The sequence below is a fragment of the Chiloscyllium plagiosum genome, chromosome 3, assembly GCF_004010195.1.
Source record: "Chiloscyllium plagiosum isolate BGI_BamShark_2017 chromosome 3, ASM401019v2, whole genome shotgun sequence".
NCBI classification, from domain to species: domain Eukaryota; kingdom Metazoa; phylum Chordata; class Chondrichthyes; order Orectolobiformes; family Hemiscylliidae; genus Chiloscyllium; species Chiloscyllium plagiosum.
This window is the reverse complement of record NC_057712.1, coordinates 58,617,130-58,624,027: the sequence shown is the minus strand read 5'-3', so window position 1 is coordinate 58,624,027 and position 6,898 is coordinate 58,617,130.

Genomic DNA, 6,898 nt, shown 5'->3' with positions numbered 1-6,898 from the left:
TTCTGGAATTTTTTGAGGATATAACTCTGAAGATGGACGAGGGAGATCCAGTAGATGTAGTGTATCTGGACTTTCAGAAAGCTTTTGATAAAGTCCCACATAGGAGGTTAGTGAGCAAAATTAGGGTGCATGGTATTGGGTGCAAAGTACTAACTTGGATTGAAAGTTGGTTGGCTGACAGGAAACAAAGAGTAGTGATAAACGGCTCCATTTCGGAATGGCAGGCAGTGACCAGTGGGCTACCGCAGGGATCAGTGCTTGGACCGCAGCAAATATGTTAATGATATAGAAGATGGTATTAGTAATAACATTAGCAAATATGCTGATGATACTAATCTGGGTGGCAGGGTGAAATGTGAAGAGGATGTTAGGAGATTACAGGGTGACAAGGACAGGTTAGGTGAGTGGTCAGATGCATGGCAGATGCAGTTTAATGTGGATAAATGAACGATTATCCACTTTGGTGGCAAGAACAGAAAAGCAGATTACTACCTAAATGGAATAAATTTAGGTAAAGGGGCAATACAAAGAGATCTGGGTGTTCTTGTACACCAGTCAATGAAGGTAAGCATGCAAGTACAGCAGGTAGTGAAGAAGGCTAATAGCATGCTGGCCTTCATAACAAGAGGGATTGAGTATAGAAGCAAAGAGGTTCTTCTGCAGCTGTACAGAGCCCTGGTGAGACCACACCTGGAGTACTGTGTGCAGTTCTGGTCTCCAAATTTGAGGAAAGACATTCTGGCTATTGAGGGAGTGCAGCGTAGATACACGAGGTCAATTCCTGGAATGGCGGGACTACTTTACGCTGAAAGACAGGAGGGACTGGGCTTGTATACCCTTGAGTTTAGAAGACTGAGAGGGGATCTGATTGAGACATATAAGATTATTAAAGTTAAAAATCACACAATGCCAGGTTATAGTCCAACAGGTTTAATTGGAAGCACACTAGCTTTCGGAGCGACGCTCCTTAGCAGGTGATTGTGGAGGGCTCGATCACTGTAAGTAATCTAATTTAAACCTGTTGGACTATAACCTGATGTTGTGTGATTTTTAACTTTGTACACCCCAGTCCAACACCGGCATCTCCAAATCAAGATTATTAAAGGATTGGACACTATGGAGGCAGGAAACATGTTTCCGCTGATGGGTAAGTGCCGAACCAGAGGACACAGCTTAAAAATACGGGGTAGACCATTTAGGACAGAGATGAGGAGAAACTTATTCACCCAGAGAGTGGTGGCTGTGTGGATTGCTCTGCCTCAGAGGGCAGTGGATGCCCAGTCTCTGGATTCATTTAAGAAAGAGTTAGATAGAGCTCTCAAGGATAGTGGAATCAAGGGTTATGGAGATAAGGCAGGAACAGGATACTGATTAAGGATGATCAGCCATGATCATATTGATTGGTGGTGCAGGCTCGAAGGGCAGAATGGCCTACTCCTGCACCTATTGTCTATTGGATAGGTGGATTGGCCATGATAAACTGCCCGTAGTGTACAGGGATGTGTAGGCTAAGTGGGTTACAGGGAGTGTGGAGTTACAGGGATAGGGTATGGGGGCTGGATCTGGTGGGATGCTCTTCAGAGGGTTCATGTGGGCTCAATAAGCCAAAAATGGCCTGCTTTAATACTGTACAAAGTTAAAAATCACACAACACCAAGTTATAGTCCAACAGGTTTATTTGGAAGCACACTAGATTTCGGAGCGATGCTCCTTCATCAGGTGGTAGTGGAGGGATCAATCCTAACACACAGAATTTATAGCAAAAATTTACATTGTGATGTAATTGAAATTATGCATTGAAAAATTGACTGTCTGTTAAGCCTTTCATCCGTTAGAATACAGTGATGGTTTCACTTCTTTTATGTATAAATCACAAAACCTTTTTTTTTAAAAGTTGCATACTCGGGTTAGCTGTTAACAATGGTGATAGCTAGACAATATGTTGAAGGTGTTGGCCCCCTGTGTTCTCTGTCTATGCCATGATGTTTAGATTGATTCTAATCTAAAAAGGGAGATAACGGAGTTTTACATAAATTCATGTAGTTTTTGAGCTCAGAGTTCTACATGAATGCATGCAGTTTTTGAGCAAAGTACAATGTAACCCTGCAAGTACAAATTCACCCCAAAAAATATATGTGTGCATGTGGGTCTTTGTCTGTGTGTGTGTGTGTGTGTCTGTCTGGGTTGGGGGTTGTGAGTGTGAGAAAGTGTATATGTGTGTGTAGTGAGTGCAGAGTGTCTTAAGTCTGTGAGGGGGTGCATGTGTGAGTGTGGGAGTGTGTGTGTCTGTAAGGGTGTGTGTGTGGGTGTCTGTGTGTATGTGTGTCCGTGTGTATGTGTGTGTGAGAGTGTGTGTGTGTAGGAGTATCTGTGTGTGTGTGTATCGTGCAATGGTGGTCACCTGTAATGTGACATGAACCCAAGGTCCCGGTTGAGGCCCTCCCTATGGGTACCAATTCAACACTGTAGGGATTCTATGAAATGCGGTCCTTAGTACCTGAGCAAGGAAGCAGTTTGTATGAAACTTTTAAGAAATAGTTATACGTTCTTCACTTGTGGGAGCATCATAGGTTATTCTGGAGGCTATGCACCTTTGTTTATTTAATGTAACAGTTGACACCAAATTTCCCAGAACTATCAGCATGGAGAGTCCTTTCTCCTGGTTTCTCTCCAGTTTTAATTGGCTGTGGAAAGGGCAAAAAACTGCACTTATTATATGGCAAAGGAAAATTGTCCAAAATGGTGCAACATTGATATAAACCTGGACTCTGTCAGTCTCCTAGAGTTTTGCTGATCTCTCCTGCCGTGAGCTATAATGGCTGACTGTTACATTTTATTTACTAATATTGTGAATTTGAGGCACAACATGGTAAGAGATGTTACTATAAAATGGGCATGCTGTCAAAACCTTTTGTCTGTGTCACAACAATATAAAGTATGTTCTACAGACTTTGATTTCTATCAGCTGACTTAACACCTGAGCCTTACATGTATTGAAACGGTTTTAAAAAGGATCAAAAGCACAAGCTTAACATAGTCACAGATGTCACCTGATCCTCATATGTTGACCAAGATTCACAAAACCAATGTGAATTAAAATTTGAACAGGAATTAATATTTTATCTAAAGGCAATGAAATCAGTCACCACCTCCTTGGAGGAATGAAAAGGTCTTCTTTGCAAAAGCAAATTGAAAATCTTTACACTTTGGAGATGAAGTATTACTTACATTTATCATATCTGAACACTATGAACTCAGCAGATAGAATGTGCAAAGAAGCTACTATTTCTTTGGTATAAGCAGAGGGGATGGATTTTTAACCGAGGGACTGAAAGGCTGAAGAAGGCTTTCTCTGATTGTCTCTCTCTCTGTCTTTGCCTCTCGAGGAGAAAAACCAGGTGATAATGCTGACTGTACATAAATATCAGGAAACCAAGAACTTAGAAGTTAACTACAATATTCATTGTTCCAATGATCTAAGTACTGAATAATGAATTGTGGTTTCCAGTGTTAAACTTTACACCTCATGATCACAAAAATGATGCTAAACTATTTTAAATTTGACCTCCATAATTAAGATGTGCTTCGAGAAGTAAGTCATAACTCATTTCAACTCCAGTCTACCAGACTGACTCGATCTTTTGCACTTTTCCCTGGCCCTATACTCATTTCTGGGACATCTGGATAACAAGAATACCTATATCAGGCTCCTACTTATTGATTATAGCTCCACCTTCAACACCATAATTGCAATTAACTCATCTCCAAACTTGGAGATCCAGATCTCAGCTGCCCCCACAGTAAGTGGATCCTCGACCTCCTGACCTAGAGACTGTAAACAGTAAGAATAGGCAACAACATTTCCTCCACTATAACTCTCAATACCAGTGCACTGTAAGCCTGCATACACAACCCGTACTCAAGACTGTGTGGCAAAATTCTACCCCAATTCCATTTACAGATTTGCTGACAACATCAACATTGTAGGTTGGATCTCAAACAACAAGACAGAGTACAGGAAAGAGATTTGAGTGCTTGGCAGCATGGTGTAAAGACAATAATCTCTCCATCAACATCAGCAAAACAAAGGAGCTAGTCATTGGCTTCAGGAAATGGAGTGGAGAGCACGCCACTGTCTGCAGCAATGGTGCTGAAGTGGAGATGGTCGAGAGCATCAAGTTCCTGGGAGTGATCTGGCCTGGTCCACCCATGTCCATGTGACCGTCAAGAAAGCTCAAAATGCCTCTACTTCCTCAGGAGGTTAAGGAAATTTGACATGTCCACAAAGACTCTTACCAATTTTTTTAGACACATCATATAAAGCATCCTATCTGGATGTATCATAGCACTGCTGTTCCCAAGACCATAAGAACTACAGAGTCATGAACACAACTCAGTCCATCATGCAAACTGGCCTTCTATCCGTTAACTCCATTTACATTACCTGCTGCCTCAGGAAAGCAACAAGCATAATAAATGACCCCTCCCACCCTGGTTATAGTCTCCTCCGCCCTCTTTCATCAGGGAGAAGATATAAAAGTTTGAATACATGCACTGACAGATTCAAAAACATTTTCTTCCCCACAGATATCAGCCTTTTGAACTGATCTCTCAAACATTAATTTTGATCTCTCTGCACTTTCTCTGCAGTTTTAACACTGTAATCTGCACTCTACACTGCTGTCCTGATGCACTTTTGCATGGCATAATTTGCCTGTACAGCACACAAAACAACACTTTTCACTGTATCTTGGTACAGGTGACAATAAGTCAAATCAAATCAAACTGTACATTGTTTTATCTTCCTGTTGTTATACAGTCATAGAGTCATAGAGATGTACAGCATGGGAACAGACCCTTCGGTCCAACCCGTCCATGCCGACCAGATATCCCAACCCAATCTAGTCCCACCTGCCAGCACCCGGCCCATATCCCTCCAAACCCTTCCTATTCATATACCCATCCAAATGCCTCTTAAATGTTGCAATTGTACCAGCCTCCATCACATCCTCTGGCAACTCATTCCATACACGTACCACCTTCTGCATGAAAAAGTTGCCCCTTAGGTCTCTTTTATATCTTTCCCCTCTCACACTAATCCTATGCCATCTAGTTCTGGACTCCCCGCCCCCAGGGAAAAGACTTTGTCTATTTATCCTATCCATGCCCCTTATAATTTTATAAACCTCTATAAGGTCACCCCTCAACCTCCAATACTCCAGGAAACCAGCCCCAGCCTATTCAACCTATCCGTGTAGCTCAAATCCTCCAACCCTGGCAACATCCTTGTAAATCTTTTCTGAACCCTTTCAAATTTCACAACATCTTTCCGATAGGAAGGAGACCAGAATTGCACGCAATATTCCAACAGTGGCCTAACCAATGTCCTGTACAACCGCAACATGACCTCCCAACTCCAGTACTCAATACTCTGACCAATAAAGGAAAGCACACCAAACGCCTTCTTCACTATCATATCTACCTTCGACTCCACTTTCAAGGAGCTATGAACCTGCACTCCAAGGTCTCTTTGTTCAGCAACACTCCCTAGGACCTTACCATTAAGTGTATAAGTCCTGCTAAGATTTGCTTTCCCTAAATGCAGAATTGTATTGAAAACCAATGTGTACATGTGTGTCAGAGTGACTGTATAAATAATGTATATTTGGCATCATGTCTTTCTTGTGTTAGACAGGACTAGCAGCTGATAAATTGGTCTTTCTTTCATTCAAGAAATCCTTTACTTGACTCCTTATTGTTTGTGGTGAAGACAATGAACCAGAATTTAATTGGAGAAGGGTTAACTCTTGATAAAAAGAATTTAAATCTTTGTTGCAACTAGCTAGGGAAGCTGGAAAGAGGGGAGCTAATTCACCCTTCCTCACCGAAGTATGCCAAGACCCAAACTCACGGTCCAACAAAGTTCCCACTAGTTCACCGTCAAATGCTATTTAGAACAAATGTCCTGCAGATAGATTGCCTTGGAACTGTAGTATTGAAATGCTAAATGTCCACATTTGGTGCTAATGCATTCATAGATCAGGCTGAGATAACTTATAAAAAAGTTGAATGCTGTCCTAGGAAGGATTAAGAGGAGAGTTCCACTCAAAAGCCAAGAAAATAGAAATTGCAAAGCAGGTGGTGTAACATCCGGAAGTGGAAATTGAGGAAACTGAAAAAAATACATTACAATTTGAGCAGCAGAGATTAGAAACAGAATTCCAGCAGAGATTAGCGGAAAAGGAATTTCAAGAATGTGAATGGGAATGAGAGAGGTAGGAAAAAGGAAAAGAATTCCAGGAAAGGGGAAGAAAAAGGAGAGTGTCACTAAAGCACCTCAGGTGAGGGAATGACACCTAACTCACTGTTAAGAATTGAATATTCAAAGTAACATTGTATCCAAAAGCAGAAAAGCCAGTCAACCCTCCCTCAACTCTTCCCCATGCCCATCCCAAGTTGCTCCTTATGGCTTCCCATGAAAACTATATTTAACTTGGAAAAAGATATGGACACATGTTAAAAGGAACATAAACCTTTGTTGTAACCACATACGAAGGCTAAAGAGGGGAATGGATCACCCCTCCTCCCCTTGGTGTAACATCTTGTACTTGACAGGACAGACATAAAATTGTCAAAGCTCGAAGGGAACAGCAACTTATATGACCACTGTTCCCTGGTATATTCTCCATTATAATCCATCAGCCAATCAGAACCTACTTGCCAAGCAATCGGTACTGTTTTCACATAACATATTTCCTTTGAGATTTTGTATTCTTGTACAGTCAGTTCTGATATAACGTGATAGTCCCCTTCTTGTGTGATTTCATGTTATAAGAAAACTGTGCATTTAAACTAATGGGACTAGAATCACATTATAGCCAATATAAGTAAGGAAATT